Raw genomic sequence first — 20,970 nt, 5'->3', positions numbered from 1 at the left:
TTCTCCCGATTCCAAGGCCAGAGCTCTATTCACTGCACCACCTAGCTACCCCAGTAAGTACCCTTTCTAAAAATTAATTAGTTATGCATAATCAGTGAGGAGTATCCTGGTCTTGACTCATGAGTTTCAGAAACTCCAGTCCCTCAGGGTTACCTCTATAACTTAATCAGCTACCTTCTGGGGACTCTAGCCTTTGAGTATTAGTGAAAGTTGAAGAAGTAGCCCAGTGGGAGTAGTACCAATGTAAAGGGAGTTCATCAAACACCACACATCTTTAAAAAAGACTTGTGCAGAAGATGAAATCAAGGGCAGGTAATTGTTAAAATAATGTCAGGTATGCTAGAATTTAGAATGAAATAAAACTGGTACAGTGGATAGAGTGCTGGGCTTGGAGTCAGGAAGACTCATTTTCCTGAGTTCAAATCTGGCCTCAGACACTTAACCCTGGGCAAGTCATTTAACCTTGTTTGCCTCAGTTTCCTCATCTCTAAAATGAGCTAGAAAAGGAAATGGCAAACCACTCCAGTATCTTTGCCAAGAAAACCCCAAATGGGGTCATGAAGAGTCAGAAAGGACTGAAACAACTAAACAACAATGAATACTAAGGACAAAAAAGGTTCTTATGTGGTAGTCACGGCAAAATCAAATGAGGATTTTGCTTATAGTTGTGAATGAGATGAGGATGGGGTTTGCTTTCTCTTGTTTGTTTCTTTTTTTTTATTTGTCTGCTCATCCATCTCATGGATGTAGGACTGGCAATATATGAAGCTTTAAAATAAGTCTTGTATAGTTTATAAATAAGTAAAGAAATGCTCCTTCAGTTAATCTTTTTTTCCCCAGGAACTGATATCAGATCTGATCTCAAAATAAACCATTTCCTTCATATTCCAGACCCACTCAACTGCTTTGAATAGCACATATTGTGTCTTATATTATTCATTCTTTCATATTATATTTTCAGTCCTCTCCCTCTCCCCTCCCCGAATTAAGGGAATAGCAGACAATAATCTTCCTGCCATCTAAGATGATTAGATATGGGAAAAATTATCTTTCCCTTTCTAAAACAACCACTAACAGGGAGTAACTGATGAAATCACTTTCAACGGCAAGAACTAACTATACAGGGATTGTTGTTAGAATACATACTTGAGGGCTGGGCATGACAGTGTATATTGCTAGTCTACACTTCTGGAGAAGTTGAGGATAGTAGATCCTGTGAGTGCAAGAGGGACTGGGTAGCCACAGTAAGATCTGTACCAATAAGGCGAATTCTTCATATTAGAGGGTCACCAGGGTGCCTAAGGAGGAGTGAATTGCCCAGGTTGGAAAAATGGAGCAGGTTAAAGTTTCCATGCCAATGCTGATCAATAGTGGAATTGGGCTGGCAACTGGACATTACACTTCTACCTTGGGTGAGACAAGGAGACTCAATCCCCTCCCCCCCTAAAAATTCCTGCATGTACATGTATTTTCATATTGTATAAATATATAGAGGTATGCATATAAACAAATACACATATATATATACATATCTGCATACATACACAAAGATTGTTTCAAAAATCTTTGTCCTGTTTAAATTAAAGCACTAAGACACTGGGACATTACAGTCATGTGTATATGTGTCTACTTGAATTACCTAAATTTGATCATTCAATAATGGCACTTCTTACATATGAAATGCAATTTTATTTTTGGTTAAGAGGTGCCTTTTTCTTTTATGGAGCAATGCAAGAGGAAGCTAAAAGCCCCCTCCTTCTTCCCACTCTCAGGAAGAGAAAAAGGCTAAAAATCCTCATGCCTGCCAGGTTTGTCTTGCTAACAAATTATTTTTGCTTTAGGTTAAACTAGTCTCAGTCAAAAGAATTAGAGTCACAATCTGATGACTCTTCCTGCTTAGAGATTAGCTTAAGTTTTGTGCATGTATTTTTCATTTTCTGAAGTGACTGCCGGCTTATCACAAAAGGCACCTGTTTGAAAGTATTCGCTGTTAAGTGGCAGAAAAGACCATTTAAAACCCCCAAACACCAATTTGAATGAAATGTTTCATCATTTTTCACAGGGCTCCCAAACTCAAACTCAAAATACAGGTTTGCCCATGTCAGCCTAGTACACACAAATCTACAATGGCTTTCTGCATCATCTTTAGGATAAAAGACAAATTCAGATGATATTTCAAGATTTCCAAATCTGATTCTCAAGCAACTTTCTAGTTTTATTTCATATTACTCTTCCTTGATATACTCTCCACTCCAATCAAATTGGCCTCCTAGCTGTTACTTTCATTTGAAATTCTATTTCCCACCTCTATATCTTTGCATGATCAATTGATCCCCCACAACTGAAGTGCACTGTCTCTTCCTCTCAACTTTGTAGAATCCCTAGGTCCCATCAAAAAACAGTTCAGGTGCCACCTCTTATATGATACTTTTCCTGATCTCCTCAGTTATTAGTTCTCTCTCCCAGTTGCCATTTCTTGGTATTACTTTAGAGACACTTTCTTATACATATGTTGTACATCCTCATGTACAATGAAAACATAAGCCCTCTAAGAGCAGGGAACGTTGCTTTTGTCTTTATATCAAAATGTTGAGCCCAATACTTTGCCTATAATAAGCACTTAATTAAATTTAAATTAAATGTTTGTTAAATGGAATGGAATGATGGAGAGAATACAGAAGTACTCCATTATTATTTTGCTTATATTTTCTCTACCATGGCCAAAATCTTCAGCCATGGAAGGTAGATGAAAGAATTTGGCTATTATAGGTCTCAGTAGGCCACCATACATTAACTCACCTTAGATACCACCTTCTCTATCCCTGCTCTGACAATGAGATCAATGAAAGAGAAGAGCCTTCAATGGCAGTGAGCTCCAGACCAAACTGTCCTACTATTGAGGGTTGCTAACATCCCTGAAAGTGAGTGTACTGCCAGTTCATGGATAATATCTATTTTATCAATCTCACAAATTCCTTGAAAGTATAAAGACCCATGGCCCCGAGGTCAGGGACACCCTTTTCCATTAAGGGGTCCCCAGCTCTGGACCAGATTCTGGTGCTGGAGAGTCTGACCCCAAAGCAAGGGGACTATGTACTTCTCAAACTCTTTGATTCATTATGCCTCCCTCCCAGAATCCCAAAGAAAATCTCTTAAATCTTTTTGGCTCATATCTAGTGACTACTTCAAAAAAGGTTAACAGGATCCCTTTGAGAAAAGTACTAAATGTACAAAGTACATCAGGCATAGGACATCTATTTGTTCCTTTACCACAAAAGACTCAAAAGTATGCACTGATAAATACTTAAAGCATGAAATAGTAATCCATCACACATTATACTCTCCAGGGAAGTTGATACAACTAAGTCCTGATTTGTGTGAATCATATATTCCCTGAAGTGGAAGCAATATTTGAGTCACACTCTATAGTTTTCATGGGCTGGAACCAATTACCATATTTTACATAATTATACCTTCAAATAGTGTGAATTCTAATACATGTCACCATTTTAGGGTATTCATTATTCACACTAATTGGAACCTAGCTGTACTTAACATTTTAAAACCTGAAAGACTTTGTGGGACTACTACTGGGCAAGCAGGCATTTTACTTCCACCTTGAATCTGTATTTTCTGAGAAACTTAAGGTTCAAATTGTCTGTCAAGCTAGGGCATGGCTTGAGTGATTCTCCTGGTTGGTGATTATCTACTCTGAGAAGCTGTTTTGGAGTTCAACCAGGCACTCAAAACCAGGAGCTCCTGATTTCTCAAATTCATGAGATTGCTACCAAGACTAGAAACACTCAGGATATCTGGTCACCTCTGCTCACCACAGAAAAGGCAGTCAAGGAATTGAAGTTTTATCTCAGGTCCATCTTGGCCAGTACATGTGCTCGATGTTATGTTCTGGTGGTCACCATAACTGCCAGAGTAAGGAGGGAGGAATGAGGTCCCTTACAAGCCACTTCAATAGAAGTCTGAGGAGGAGTCTAAGGAGTTCCGACATACTTGATAATTACGAAGAGAAAGCAAGAAAATACTTCTCTCCTTTAAAGTCTGAATGAGTAGCTCTTCCTACTCACTTGCCAAATGTTTTCAATATAGTATCCTCTCTTGACAAATGTGATCATAAGGGAACTAAACAGAAGTGTTTGATTGTCAGTCAATCAGTCAATTAACAAGAATTAAGCACTTACTGTGTGATAGGCACTATATTAAACATTGGGGATAAAAACAAATCCCCCAAAAACACGATCCCCAACCTCAAAAAATGTACAATCAAATGGGGGAGACAACATGCAAATAACTATGTACACACAAAATATATGCTCAATATTTGGAAGGTAATATGGGGAGGAAGGCATAAGAAGCAGAAGATGGGAAGGGTCCAAAGGAGGGGAGCCCAGAAAGACCTCCTGTAGAAGGTGGGATTTAAGATGAATCTTGAAGGAAGCCAGGAGGTGAAGGTAAAGAGTCAGATCACTCCAGGCATGAGGGTCAGCCAGCACCAGGGCACAGAACTGAGACATAGAATATCATGTATGATAAACACAAAGTACACTAGCTTAGTTGGATCATAGAGTGTGTGGAGGGGAAGGCTGGGCAAGAAGAGTGGAAAGGTAGGAAGAGGCCATATTGTAAAGAGCTTCAAATATCAAACAGAAGACTTTATACTTGATACCTGAGGTAACAGGAAGTTACTGGAGTACAATAAGCAGGGGGATGCCATGATTACGCTGAGAGGAGGATGGATTGGAATGGGGAGAGACTTGAGGCAGGGAGACCAGTTATAGAAGGAAGTAGTCCAGGTAAGAAGTAATGAAGTCCTGAACTTGGGCTGTGGGCTGAATGAGAGGAGAGAAGCAGATTTATTTGGGGGGGAGAATATCTATGTATATATGTGTATATATATATGTATGTATGTGTGTATGTATATATGTATGTATGTGTATACGTGTGTATACATATATATATTATTTTTCCCTCAATTACACGTAAAAACAATTTTAACATTTGTTGTTGCTTTTTTAAAGTCCTGAGTTCCAAATTCTATCCCTCCCTCACTTCCCTTCTCCCTCCTTGAGATGGTAAGCAATCTGATATAGGTCATACATGTGCAATCATGTAAATATTTCCATAGTAGTCATTTTGTTCAAGAAGACTGGGAAAGAGAAAGAAAGAATGGAAGAAAGGAAGAAGGAAGGAAGGGGAGAGAGAAAGAGAAATAGTATGGATCAGTCTTTATTCAGATGACATCAGTTCATTTTCTGGAGGCTGATAGCACTTCTCATCACGAGTCCTTTGGGATTATCTTCACTGTATTTCTGAGAACAGCCAAGTCATTCACAGTTCTTCATTGAACAATATTGCTGTTACTGTGTACAATGTTCTCCTGGTTCTGCTCACTTCACTTTGTATCAGTTCATGTAAGTCTCCAGTTTTTTCTGAAATCATTTTGCTTGTCATTTCTTATAATACAATAATATTCCATTGCAATCATATACAGCAACTTGTTCAGCCACTCCCCAGTTGATGGGCATCCCCCCAATTTCCAATTCTTAGCCACAACAAAAAGAGCTGCTACAAATATTTTTGTACAAATAGGTTCTGGGGAAAATATTTTAAAGATAGAAATGACATCTTTAATCAAGGGGCCCTCTAGAAAGGGCTAGGGCAGATGTGGCCCCAGAAAAGGACAAACTCCAGGCCTGTTTCCTAGAAGGATAGTCACTGTTACATAATGAAATTGATCTGCAAACCCTGAAGTGCTGAATAAATGAAACTGATATCTTTAAAATGGACAGTGCTCCATGGACCCTAGGGATAGCCTCTAACCTCAAGTCCTTAGGGTCTCACTGCTCGATTCTGCCCTGGATGTCTGAGCCAGAGACCACTGGACTGGAGCCCTGTCATTAGAGAAAGGAAAAGCATCTAATCCTTCCCCTTCCCCCTCCAAAACAAGGCTTCTCTAACTCAGCATATCAAGAAGCTCTGTTTCATTACAGGTTTTAATTGCTCCTCCTTCAAGGACCTTAGCACTCAAGGTGACATTATACTAACGGTGACCTCCCTGCACCCACCCTGTTCTCTCAGAGTTAGCTTTTCAAAACAATGCCTAGGAAATGCACACACAACACCCAGTAATTTGATTAACAAGTCCTTGTACAAGCTTACACACACCCTCTCACCTCCTGCTGAGGCAGCCTTTGAAGCCAAGTGGAGCTTGGGTTTCACAGGGCATTGTTAATAAAACTTTCACTTGCTTATGCCTGTGGAACGTAGGGCACACAGCCATGTGGGAAATGTCCTCACAAGATAATTGGCTAGTTATTAGCAAAATACTCCTGGTACAGTGTCTGTACAGGGTATAGCATGCTTTTTCTTATTTTTTGTTTTTGGATTCTAAGAGTTGGACAAGCATCCTCCTGGAAGATTCTACCACATGTAAAGTAACTGATTTGTCATTGATTTGGAAAACCTCTGTGGAGAGAGGAATGCTTCCCTGGTCCTTTGTAGATGCACAGCAGCAATGGCAGCTATGTTCCAATGACACTGGAGAAGATAGCGAGAGATCAATGTCACCTACTACTGAAATGTGAAAGGACACACAAAAGGAGGAAGCATCTTTCCTGGAAAGAGGTACTACCTCCAGAAAATTCCAAAAGGACTGTCTGTCTGATTTTATCTCTCATTCCTCCCTAGAACTCATGTTCTGGTGTGGTACAGTGGAAAAACAAGAGATTTGGAGTCAGAGAACATGGATTCATATCCTCCTCTGCTGCTTATAACCTCTGTGGCCCCAGAAAGGTCACTTAGCTTCTCTGGGCCTGTTTCTTGAATTGTTACAATTCAAAATCTCTAATTCTTTGATCCCTATAGTCAGGTCCTCACTGTCACACAAACATGCCTTACTCATTTCCACTTCCCTGTTCTTATTCATATTGTTCTCCCTACCTGGAAACAAGGGCTCAAATTCTGGCTCTGAAATTTTTACATTGTGTGACTCTGGGCAAGTCACCAAAACTCTCTGGACGTCAAACAAATGTAAAATATGTAAAACAAATATAACAATACTAATACTCTCTGCCCCTTAGAGTTGTTATGAGCAAAGTCCTTCATGTAACTCAAATCTCAGGGTCCCAACAGAGAACTTTGTACAAAGTCCAATTCAAGGGGCTTAACCCAAAGGTCTGACAAGAGTTTATTCTCCCTGACCATTGGTTCTCAATCATCTTGGAGGCAGCCCAAGTGGTCGAGAAACAATCAGAGGTGACTTCGGATTGTAACCTGTGACCTCTCAGCAAGGTTTCTGGGTGAATGCCTAACTCCATGGGAAGAGTCCTTATGACAAAATTCCATACTCACCATACTCACCATAACCTCACCATAACCTCACCAAGTTTATTGGGTCAACTCTTCAAATTGAACAAGAGCTTCCCTGTTTAACCTCTCCCCCTCTTCTTCCATTGGCTTAGGTAAAGTATAGGTCTAACATTAAGTAAATCCTTTTGCACTATATTTAATGAAAAACATTAAAGTAACATTAGTTAATTTAAAAGCATTGCCACATTAATTAAGTTGTAGTAGAGGCTATGAGTTATTATTATTTCATTTAAGTGTTTTGTATTTGATGTTTTATCTCCCCAGCTAGTGAGATGCTCACTAAATACTTGTTGGGTAATTGATGGTAAATTAAAAATCTTATTTTTTTTCAGTACAGGAAGGCAGGCAAGCCATCTTCAATCACTATTCCAATTTGTGTCTCAACATATTTTCTTTTGTGTAGTTTCTTCACTGTTCTTTGTGCAACCCAGGCTTTAATACTGAATCAAAAAGAAACTGGCTTCCTCTTCATCCCTACATCAAGCCTAACCACAGCAGCAGTCTCAATAAGCAAAGAGACTTTGAAAAAAAGGAAGAGAGAGAGAGAGAGAGAGAGAAAGAGAGAGAGAAAGAAAGAAAGAAAGAGAAAGAAAGAAAGAAAGAAAGAAAGAAAGAAAGAAAGAAAGAAAGAAAGAAAGAAAGAAAGAAAGAAAGAAAGAAAGAAAGAAAGAAAGAAAGAATTGTCAGTTGTTCGAGGATAACTAATATAGATGAACTTACAGAATTGGCCCAGGAAAAGAAGAGAGAGAAACAAACAAAACTAGATAGAAGCTATTCTAAGTCAGTTAATCAATAAACATTTATTAAGCACCTGCCAGGAATTGTATTAAATCATAGGGATACAAAGAAAGGCAAAAGACAGTCCCTGCTCTCAAAGAGTTCACAGTCTAATGAGGAAGATGACATGAAAACAACTATACAAGCAAAATATTTAAAGGATAAATCTGAGATAAATTAACAGAGGAAGGGCACTAAAATTAAGAAGGATCCAAATTAATGGTCTTGGACCATCCTGGGGAATATTTCCTTTGTTAAGCCATCAGACATGTCATAAAAAAGAAAAAAACTCAGAATGGGTCTACCTGTTAAATGTGATTTCAAGGACAAGAAAGTCCCTTCCCATCTCAACTCACCCTGTCACCAAATCCTCCTCCTGTCTCTTGGATGATGCCTGAAATTCCTTTAATAAGAAACAAAGGTTTTCATTCTACAGTGAGGGTTAAGGCAATATAAAGACCCATGGAAGAAGTATGATTGGGAAAGGAGGAGGCTTGGTCATTTACAAAAAGAGAAAAATAAATAGCCTGGGAGGTAGTGTGGAAGAGAGAGAGTATAAGGGAGGGAGAGGGGAAGGGAGGAAGGAAGAAAGGAGAAAAAAGAGAAAGAAGGAAGGAACAAAGGAAAGGAGGAAGGAGGGAGAAAGAAAGAGAGAGAGAGGAAAGGAAGGAAGAAAAGAAGGAACAAAGGAAAGAAGGAAGGATGGAATTCAAGTGCAAAACTGGAACCCTAAAAGTATTGAGAGCCAGAAGAAGGATTGCATATGGAGGACTGATTCTTGCATGGAGAATTTTCAGAAAGATGCAGGTAAGGATTTCTCAGGATGAGAAGGTGTAGTACAGTTGTAACCTGGACCATTGGAAGGAGTACCAACACCAAATCAGTCAATAAACAAGTATATTTAAGTACCTACTCCATGCCTGGGACTGTTAAAGACAGGACCTGGAGGTACAAAGACAAAAATATGACACAATCTCTACTTTCAAGTAAATACATTTTGGCAAGGGAGAAAATATGTACACATATAAGAAGTATACAGGAATAAGTACACAGTAAATACAAGGAGGGCATTAGCACTTAGGGGATCCAGAAAGGATTTACGTAGGATGTGATGTATGAGCTACATCTTGAAGAAAGTAAAGGATTTTATAATGAGAAATTGAAGAGAAAGTGTATTCTAGTCATGGGAGACAGATGGTAAATAAAGGTTAATGGAGTGCCATGTGTGAGAAACAGAGAAAAGGTCAATTTGGCTGGACCTTGGAGTGCAGGGAGGAAATAATACATAATAAGAACTGAAAGATAGGTTGTGGTCAGAATGTGAAGGACTTTAAAGTCCAAACAGAGTCGATATTTTATAATAAAGATGAGAAAGATCCACTAGAGTTTATTATATTAGGGGAGTTAGTCAGACCTACAATTTATTATATTAGGGGAGTTAGTCAGACCTACAATTAAAGAATATCACTTAGGCAGCTATCTAAAGGATAAATTAGAGAGGAGAAGAAGCAAGGCAAAGAGACCAATTAAGAGTCCATTGCAACAGTCCAGAAAAGAGGTGACCAGGGCTGGAACTTGAGTGGTGGCTCTGTGACTAGTGAGAAGGGGACAGACTAGTGATACGTTGTAGAGGTAAAAAGGGCAAGATTTGGCAGCTGATTAGATGCGTAGACTGAGGGAAAATTAGGAGTCAAGGGTAATACCAGGCTTAGAACCTTGGAGACTGGAAGGATAATGATGTTCTCCATTGAAATTGGAAAGTTTTGAAGAAGCTAGATTTGGGGGAAAGGTAAGGAATTCTTTTTTTCTCCCATATGAGCCATATTTTTTTTTAAAGCAAGACAAAGTGAGAAAATTTGTACTCGGAGTTCTCTCTCTAGAGGTGGATAACATTTTTTCATCATGAGTCCTTTGGAATTGTCTTGGACCATTGCATTAATCAGAGTAGCCAAATTTTTCACAGTTGATCATTATTACAATGTTACTGTACATAATGATCTCCCAGTTCTTCTCACATTACTTTGCGTCACTTCATATAGGTCTTGTCATGTTTTTCTGAAATTACCCCCCTCCTCATTTACCAGAGCACATTACTATTTCATCACAATCATGTGCCACAACTTGTTCAGTCATTCCCCAATTGTTGAGTATCCCCTCAATTTCCAATTTTTTTACCACCATAAAAAGAGCTGCTATATTTTTTGTACATATAGGTCCTTTCCCTTTTTTCTTTGATCTCTTTGGGATACAACCCTAGTAGTGGTATTGCTAGATGAAAAAAAATATGCACAGTTTTATAGCTCTTTGGGCCCAGTTCCAAATTGTTCTCTAGAATGATTGAACCAGCACACTTTTCCACCAATAGGCGGTACCTCAGAGTTGTTTTAATTTGCCTTTCTCTAATTAATAGCGATTTAGAGCACTTTTTCATAGGACTACAGATTGCTTTGATTTCTTCTTCTGAAAACTGCCTGTTTGTATCCTTTGACCATTTATCAACTGGGAAAAGGCTCTTGTTTTTATACATTTGACTCAGTTCTATACTCAGTACATATTTAAGAAACAAAACCTTTATCAGAGAAACTCATTAGGTACCTTTTAGCAAAAAGTAGTTTCCCTGATGAAATGTAGGGTATGTTCAGGAAAGAATAGCACCTCTGGTATAAAGACTGCCAACCCCTTTTCAGGGCTGCTTTCTACCTTTTTTGTCCGCCTGATCCACCCAAATCTCACCTGGGGCTCCAAGAAGCAGTAGCTTACACAGTAGCCACACCCCAGTAAACCATTTTGCCAAATGGGCTAAACCAGGTTGAGGGTAACTGAGAGGTCTCAAACCCATTGGTGAGTTAGAGGAGTGTCCATCCCAAGCATGTGAAGACATCCTCCCAGTGGAATGGGTGGATGAGAATAATTTGTTTCAAGGCCATGAAGGCAGCTGAAGCAGGAGCTGTGGAGTGCTCAGAGCTTGGTTAGACATCAAAGATGCCAAGGTCATCCACTGTATCCCAAGCCATCACTAGTCATCTTGATTTTGTCTTGCCACTGGACTTTGATAACTCTGGAAGAGAGTGAGGCCAACAACTTTACATAACTCTGCCTTACTTAAATTCAATTTATGTGTGAAGCAAAAGACGTTACCCATACCATTTTACCATTTTACCTATCTCAAAGTCCTGTGGTTTCAGGCAAGTGATGATGAAGCAGCAGGTGGGGACACACTGATAGCTGTAGTCACAACCCTGCACATAGGCAGTCCAGGCCATAGGGTCATTGCACTGGAAGCAGCAGTGGGATTTGGAAGCCCCCTGGGTGTCTGTGCAGCCTTTTTTTAAAAAAATTAATTTATTTTGATTTATCAACCATCACTTCCATAAGCTTTTGAGTTTAAAATTTTTCTCCCCCTCCCACCTCACTTCCCTCCCCAAGATGGCATGCAATTTCATATAGGCTATACATATACATTCTTATTAAACATATTTTCAGATTAGTGATGTTGTAAGTAAGAATTAGAACCAATAGGAGGAACCACCAGAAAGAGGAAACAAAACACAACAGAAAAAAAAAAAAGGAAATAGTATGCTTCAATTGCATTCAAACTTCATAGTTCTTTCTTTGGATACAGATAGCATTTTCCATCATGAGGCCTTTGGAGGTGTCTTATATCCTTGTATTGCAGAAAAGGGGTAAGTCTATCAATATTAGTCATCACACAACATGGCTGCTACTGTGTACAACATTCTCCTGGTTCTGCTCACTTCACTCAGCATCAGACCATACAAGTCTTTCGAGGTTTTTCTAAAGTCTGCCTGCTCATCATTTCTTATAGCACAATAGTATTCCATTCCATTCATATCCCACAACTTGTTCAGCCATTCTCCAATTGATGGGCATCCCCTCAATTTCCAATTCTTTGCCACCGCAAAAAGAGCTGCTACAAATATTTTTGTACATGTGAATCCTTTTCCCATTTGTATGATCTCTTTGGGATATAGCCCTAGAAGTGCTATTGCTGGGTCAAAGTGTATGCACATTTTTATAGACCTTTGGGTATAGTCCCAAATTGCTCTCCAAAATGGTTGGATCATTTCACAACTCCACCAACGATGCATTAGTGTTTCAATTTTCCCACATCTTCTCCAAAATTTATCATTTTCCTGTTTTGTCACTTTAGCCAATCTGACAGGCGTGATGTGGTATCTCAGGGTTGTTTTGATTTGCATTCACTAATCAATAGTGATTTAGAGCATTTTTTCATATGACTATAGATGGCTTTAATTTCTTCATCGGAGAACTGCCTGTTCATATCGTTTGACCATTTATCAGTTGGGGAATGTGTGCAGCCTTTTAAGGATGGTACTGCCCAACTGCTGGGATGAAGAAGGGACTAGAAAGGTGCCCTAAATATTATCTCCTTCAGCCGACTCTGGTCTGCTTACCATGTCAAAACACACACAAAAAAAATGTACGTAAACTTCTGCAAAGATGATTCCACTCACTATTGGTACATGGAATGTGTGCATGCTTATGAACAACATGAAATCTGGTAGACCTGCAAGATGAACAGCTCTTGCTGGGAGAGAACTCAGCAGGTATCACATCCAAATAGCAGCCCTGAGTGAAACAAGGCTGGCAAATAAAGGCCAGGAGCCATTGTGTTGACCTCATCATCGCATGCCTGTGAAACCTGCACAGTCTACTAGCTCCATGCCAGGAAACTGAATCACTTCCATTTGAATTGTCTTAGGATGATTCTAAAGACCACTTGACAAGATTAGGTACCAGACACTGAGGGCCTTTCTTGAGCTAAACTGCCCAGAAATCAAACTCTACTGTAGAGAGCATAACTCTGATGTTGTTTGAATGCCAAATGTGCATTTGCCTAAAAGATTATTTTATGAAGAACTCACATAAGGAAGGAGCTCACATGGTCACATGGTCACATGGTCACATGGCCAGGGGAAGCAATACAAGGACACTCTCAAGGTCTCTCTGAACAACTTTAGAATCAATTGTGTGAGATGGGAAGTGCTGGCAAAGTACCAGCCAGCATAAGTCTTAGTACTTTCTTTGCCTTGGAATTGCAACCAGGGCCCCTGTTCTCTTGTGACCCACCACTAGCATTCCTCTGCATCCTGGAACTACAACCCAGAACTACATATGGGCAATAGAGCTGCCAATCAGTGCCAGCTATACCCAGTGCCAAAAAAGGGTCCCCTGTAATCTCTTTCTAACCAGTTGTCTGATCCTCTTTTTATCTCTGGGCTCAGAGCTCCTGAAGCTGTTGCTACAGTTGTAGACAACCACATGTGTGAGCTCCAAACAGGCTTTCACCCCATGTCACAAACTTCTCCTGCTGACTCAAGCTTTCTTAGGCCAGAAAAATGTTTCATTCTGATTTTTTGTTGGCTCTGTCCTCCAAAATTTGATTTAAGGAGCTATTTTAAGGTTGGTTGGAAGGGAATATTGAGAGAGTTCAGCTGGGTTGCCTCTACTCTGGCATCTTTTAAAATCTACTCTATTAAAATTTTTTAACCAACACAGATCATGGTGGCTGTTGTCCACAGGACTCTCCCAGGTTATCCCTTCCCTTTTCTCAAGGAACTTAATACCCAATTTGCTATCTTCAAGGTAAGGAATTCTTAACAAAATACATATCTCTATTAAAAACATGGAAAATCATAGGAATAATTGGGTCTTTATGTAAAATGCAAATAATATCTATCTAAAACCAAGTGCCAACTTTATTTGTATTGGGTAAACACTAGAGGCTTTTCCAGTATGATCAAGGATAAAGTAGGAATGTATAATACCACCACTATTATGTGATATCATTTTAGAAATGACATCTTGTAATAAAACAAAAAGAAGGTTCTATATGTACAAAAATATTATATAGCAGCTCTTTCTGTGGCGGCAAAAATTGGAAATTGAGGGGATGCCCATCAAATGGGAAATGGATGAACAAGTTTGTGGTATATGATTGTGATGGAATACTATTGTGCTATAAGAAATAACAAGTAGGATGCTTTCAGAAAAGACTTAAATGAACTAATTCAAGGTGAAGTAAACAGAACCAGGAGGACATTATACACAGTAACAGCAATATTGTATGATGATCAGCTATAAATGACAGCTATTTTCAGCAATACAATGATTCAAAACAATTCTGAAGGACGTATGATTGAAAAAATGCTATCCACCTCCAGAGAAAGAACTGGTGAGAGTCTAAATGTGGATTGAAGCATACTTTCATTCTTTTTTGCTTTCTTTATTTTTCTTTTATGTTCTTTCTTTTTTTTCCTGTGTCTTCTTTCACAATATGACTAATACGAAGATATGTTTTTCATGACTGCACATTTATTACCTATATCAAATTGCTTTCCTTCTCAATGAGGGGGGAGAGGAGGGAAGAAGAGGATTTGGAACTCCAAATTTAAAAAAAAAGTAAAATTGTTTTTACATGTAATTGGGGAAAAATAAAATATTAAATAAAAATTGTGGAATTTATTTTATGAATTTTCAAAGAAATGCAAGCTGTATATGATGGAGATGCAGGGTTTCATATATGATCCTCTTCTGGTCTTTATATATGGAAATATTCATGTTTGTCAATACTCATGTTTATTAAGAGCAACCCAAAAAAAAAAGGAAAGTATTTTTTATATAAAGAAAAGAATTCAAAATTACACCAAAAAAGTCACAAAACTGTTCATACCTTAGGATCCCACTAGTTGGCCTGTGATCTCAAGGTCAAAGACCAAAACAAAGGTTCTAAGTATACCAAAATATTCATAGCTGAACTCTTTGGGGTAGGAAAAAAGTGGGGAAAAGTGAGTGTCCATTGATTGTGGAATGACTGAATAAATTTCAATATGTAAATGAGATAGTATGGCCACTGAGACACCTTTCAACTCTAAAATTCTATGATTAACAATGAATATGAGGAATTCAGAGAAACATGAGAAGTTTTATATGAAATGGCACAGTGAGGGGAAAAAAAGCAGAACCATGAGAATAATATGCAAAATGACGACAATAAAGCAAATTGAAATAGCATTAAAAAGTAGCTGAACTTAGATTAAATGTAATTACTAGTCTTAGTCCCTGAGGATGATTGATGATATCACTTGCCAAGAGAGAGGTGGAGGATTATGGATGCAGAATGTTGCATGCACCGTCAGACTTGTTTGGTTTTGCTTAGCTATTTTTCTTTGTGACAAGGGGGAGTTCTACATGTACAATAATATTTATAGCAGCTCTTTTCATGGTGGCAAAGAATTGGACATTGAGGGGATGCCCATCAATTGGGAAATGTCTGGACAAGTTATAGTATATGAATGTAATGGAATACTACTGTGTTATAAGAAATGATTAGCAGGCAGATTTCAGAAAAACCTGGAAAGACTTACATGAACTGATGCTGAGTGAAGTGAGCAGAACCAGAAGAACACTATACACCATTGTGCAATGACCCGTTTTGATAGACTTAGCTTTTCTCATCAATACAATGATCTAAGACAATTCCAAAAGATTTATGATGGAAAATACTATCCAGAGAAAGAACTATGGAATCTGAATGCAGATCAAAGCATACTATTTTCCCTTTAAAAAAATTTTTTTATGCTTCTCATGGTTTTTCCTTTTGTTCTGATTCTTCTCTCACAACATGACTAGTGTGGAAATACATTTAATATGATTGTACATATATAGCCTATATCAGATTGCTTGCCATTTTGAGGGGGGGTGAGAGGGAGAAAAAAATTTGGAACTCAAAATCTTATAAAAGTGAGTGTTGAAAACTAGCTTTACATGTAATTGGAAAAAATAAAGTAATATTAAGTGGGAAAAAACAAGGGGGAGTTCTATTGAGAGAGGCCATATACTAGAAAATAATTTGGATAATGAACAAAAGCCATCAATAAATCTTTTAAAGTTAAAAAAAAAGAAAGATAATGAGTTTTGGACATGGAAGGTTTGAGTAACTCACACTGAAAGAGTGCCTTAAGGTTCACAAAGCACTTTCCTCACAAGAAACCCATGAGATAGGTAGCACAAGAGTTACTATTCTCATTTTTCATTCTATAGATTAAAAAAAACTGAGGCTGAAAGATTGTCAATTTCCTGAGGTCACACAGGTATAGAAGTCACAGCTGGGATTTGAATTCATACCTTTGCCTCCAAACCCAAAATCTTTTCCCCTATATGGTACACTTCGGCATTTAGTATTTAGAAGGAAAACTTAGAGAGTATTTAGTGGAACACACCCATGTAACAAATAAGGAAACTGAGAGGAACTATTTTCAACCTTTGATAGTTGGAAGAGTTAAAAATCATGAAGGTACAGAGGAGTATCTGTACCTGAGTGCAGATCCTTATTGCAGTAATGTATCAGGCTCTAGGTCACTTGCCCTCCTTTCTCTGAGACTTCAGCACCAGATTGATAATCTGCCTCTATACCAAGGGGTATGCTGGAGCCAACTCAAACTGTTGAATTTTCAGTGTGAGCACTTACATCTCAGAAATTAGCAAATGCTACAAATCACAGCTTGAGTTACTGATTTGTTGATTGTCCAGCCTTATGAAAATGATGGAGAAAATGTTGGTAATGCAGATTGAATTTTAAAGTGGGTCACAAGTATATTTTCTCTCTAGAGAACCAGTCATTAGGCATTTACCAGAACACCACTGTCTATACCCCAGCTTCTATCTTCACATTTGGAAATTTCAATATACACAGTGGTGTCTTTTCAAACATCAACTCCCATAACCTACAGATTCACTCTAGTTCAGCCACCTCCATCACTATACCACACCTCTCAAAACCATAGCTTGACCCCCACTACCTATGTGATGTTATGGCATCACAGAACCTCTATGGGATTCATGTTTCCTTATCGGCCAGCCAATCAATAAGTACTCATTAAGTACCTACTATGTGCCAGACACTGTGCTAAGTCCTAGAATACAAAAAAAGGCAAAACACTTCTGTAAAATTAATAAGTTGTACAAGATGGCATTGAAGGTTCTTTCCAGCTCTAAATCAATGATTTCATGAACTCAGGTATTTCATTCTTTGATCATCATCACCTGTATGTCCTTCCATCTTTCATCTTTTAGAAGAAGCCTGATGTAATGGAAAGAAAGTTGGATTTTGGTTCTCTTTCCAGCCTTGTCACTTACAATCTCTATGACTTTTTGCCAGTTACCCCACCTCTGTCTCAATTTTCTTATCTGTAAAATGAAGAGGTTGGCCTGGTTGGCCTCTAATGTCCCTTCCTGCTGTAAATCTATGAACCAATTATCTATGTTTCTATGACCTATGGTCCCTTTCCTTCATTCCTAAACCTATTCTTCAGCCCCACCACAATCTCCAGGACCTGTTCTGCCTGTTCTCTTAGTCTATCACCCCTACTATGGCCTCACTTTCCTCCCTAATTCATCCTGACACAATAGGTAGCAATCCAACTATATACTTTCCTCCACTTCTTGGATTCCTTGACACTCTGAACTCCATCTTTTCCCCACTACCTTTCCCCTACTACATTGTCATCCTTCCCATCTTCACTCCTCCTAGATCATTATCCCCATCCCCTCCCGATCATCCTTCTCAACACCTACTCCAGTGCTGATAAAAAGAACCAGGGGAAGTCACACACCTGGTGCTTGGGTCCACTGCATATATATGTTTGTCTTTTCATCTGGGCTCTCAGTGCTTCAGAACAATCCTTTTATTCTTCCTTGATTGAGTCTATCCTACTGAATCTACTTACAAACTCCACCTCATCATTCCAAACTTCTTCTTTCCCCTGAAGCCCTTGATTCTATTCCTATGAGTAGATTCTACTCCTATGAGAGTCTGTTCTCTCCAAAGACAAGCTCATTTCTACTTTCCTGAGGAAATCAACACAATTCCCCTCTAAGGCTCACTTCCATCCCTTCTTGCATGTACCTATTTATACATCTTGTCTCCCCCATTAGAATGGAAACTTCTTGAGAACAGGGATTGTTTTGGCTTTTGCTTTGTTTCCCCAAGGTAACACAATACCTTGAACACAGTAGGCATTTTAACAGTGCTTGTTGATTTATTCATCCTTCAGGAGTTCCCTCATCTCCCTTTTCCATACCTCACATCCCCTCTACATCATCAACCATTCTCTCCTTCTTTGCTTTAGTTCCTTTTGGGTGAGTATTACATATTTTGTTTTCTGTCTCTGTAATCCCAGTGCCTAGCACAGTCTTTCTCATAGTAGGATCAAATGAGATAATATATGTAAATAGCTTTGCAAACCTTAAAGCAATAAATAGATACTAGCTGCTATTATGACAACACATTAATATTCTATTTCATTTACATATCACAATTTGTTCATCCATTCTCCATTGTGTTTTCAGTTTTTTTCTAATTTAACCCTGTGAGGTAGGTGCTTTTATTTTCCCAATTTTACAGATGAGGATAGTAAGGCAGACAGTGATTAAGTAACTTGGCTAGGGTCATATACCTAGTAATCATCTGAGGCAGGTTGAAAATCAGGTCTTCTTGACTTCATATCTGGCATTTGATCCACCCTACCACCCAGCTATTTTCTCAAAAAAAAAAAATTAAAACAAGGAATTCAGGAAAAAAAAACAACATAGGAAGACTCAAATGAAGTGATGGAAAGAAAGCAAAAGCAAGATAATAATACACTCAATGACTACAATAATAAAGATGATAAAAAGCCATTGAATTATCACAAATTATAATGAACAATTACAACTAAAAAGGAAACATACTTTCTTCCTCTCAGTTTCAAGGTGGGAACTATGGATGTGTAAGATGGGAAACATTGTCAGACACAATTATTTTAATTACTGACTATGCATAATTTTTTTATGCTTTCATGTTGTTTCAAGGCAGAATTCAACAGGGGCAGGGCAGTTTAAGCGTAAAGTGTGAAGAGCATTAGATCTGGTGTCAAATGAGTCAATCCTGACTCAACCACAAAACCTCTTGGGTCTCATGCACTGTTGGCACAGCTATGAATTGGTCCTACAAGTATAGTGTTAAAAACAAAAGGCAACAATAAAGTTGTTTTTTTAAATGTTGTTTAAATTGCTGAATTGACTGAAAATGGTAGGGAGGTGCATGACAAGATTGGAGGCCATAGAATTTCCCCTATTTTACTAGCCTCATATAAGAACCATAGCCAGCCAGTAGGTGACACAATGTTTTGGTGTTTTGGTGTTCTCTACTTCTAAATCTTTCTTCTTTTATTCAAACAACATAACATAACTGATGCCCAGAGACAGGCAGAAACAGTCTGCCATGTTATTCTCATTAATTTGTCTTATGATTTAAGCCCAACTCAACTTACTCCTTACCACTGCCATCCCCCTGGTAAAAACAAGGGACACAAGAAACACACATAAATTAACTGTCACTCACTGAACCATGAAAGGGCATGGAGGAGAGAAAGGAAATGCCTCTCCTGGAAAAACTTATCCATTCCTAGAAAAATCTGGTAATAGTTTCTCTAATCCCATTGTGTTCAGAGATAGTTTCTATTTCATCATCATAACCAATCATAATGAATTCTAATTCCAGATAATCAAGAGGTGAACTACAGAGGGATCATCCAGAGGGAGCTTTCAATGGATTTCCATAGCACTCATATGTCTTACTGATTCTGCTACCCATGAGAACACAACGGTCAGAGGTGGATATCACCCTTCCTCCAGTTTACAGTTGGAACAGACGTACTTAGGTATCTCTGGCCTAGGGAGCATAGTAGCAGAATGAAAAGAGTACTGGGTTAGTAATTAGATGACTGGGGGCAGTTCCACGTTGGATAAGGTATCCTCTGAGCTTTCTCCTAACTAGATTCTGTGCCTAGGTGACCTTTAACGTCCAATTCAGTTCTGAAATTCTGTGATAAATAAGTGGCATTGTTACACCTTGCACTGGCCTAAAACCTTGACAGATTTGCTGCTGTGAGTGACATCACACCAAGCTCCGGCAGCAGAAGTATTTAGTACATGCCTTGCTCTTATCAAATATCTGATAAATATTCACTGATCTTGGTCTCAATTTCCCTAACTGTAAAATGAGGGAGTAAGGACTCTATGGTCTCTTTCAAATCTAAAACCTACGATCCTCTGATTCTTATTCTGATGGTGCCTGAATGATCAAAAAATATGGGACTATGGTTCCTTAATGTAATGGAAGTCAATCAATAAATATTTATTGGGCATTTACTATGTTCAAGGCAGAAATTTATGGGAAGTCCCAAAGCACTCTCCTTACTCTCCAGGAACTGCCAATCAAGATGAAGTTATGACAATAAATATCATAAGTATCCAAACAATGGACTGTATGAGATGGGCTCAATGAGTTGTATGGCTGGCTAGTCAGTGCTTCCAAACTGGCACTGTACCATACTTGAACCAAATATACATATCTGACCTGGTGAGGGAGGTGTGTGTGTAGGGGGTATGGGGGAAGAAAGTGACCTATAATGCCAGGCAAATCCCCAAGAGGTGAGGCATTTTGTAATGGAAATCATATTAGACTTGAAGTAATAAAACCTGCGTCTGAATTCTGGTTCTGAAATTTGCTAGCTATGTGACCTTGGACAATCTCACTCTGAGACTTGATTTTCCTCACCAGTAAAGTTAAAATAATATTTACACTACGTCTCTCACACAAAGAAAGCCCTTTGCAAACTGTAGAGAACTGTGGCTAAGAGATTACAAGACAGACCTTTACAGTTTACAAAGCTAACAGTGAGCCAGTCAGTCAATAAGCATTTATTAAGCACAGAACAGTGAGTT

At 38.6% G+C, this 20,970-nt stretch overlaps 1 protein-coding gene across 8 annotated transcripts in view; it reads right to left on the bottom strand.

The window, feature by feature from the left end:
• The window catches only part of CRACR2A (calcium release activated channel regulator 2A), a 221,257-nt gene that overhangs the window by 168,910 nt on the left and 31,377 nt on the right, over positions 1-20,970 (bottom strand). The window lies entirely within an intron of this gene.

The sequence above is a fragment of the Vombatus ursinus genome, unplaced genomic scaffold, assembly GCF_900497805.2.
Source record: "Vombatus ursinus unplaced genomic scaffold, bare-nosed wombat genome assembly UNPS02011431.1, whole genome shotgun sequence".
NCBI lineage: Eukaryota > Metazoa > Chordata > Mammalia > Diprotodontia > Vombatidae > Vombatus > Vombatus ursinus.
The sequence above is the reverse complement of the archived record's forward strand: the minus strand, read 5'-3'. Positions and strand labels throughout refer to the sequence as shown.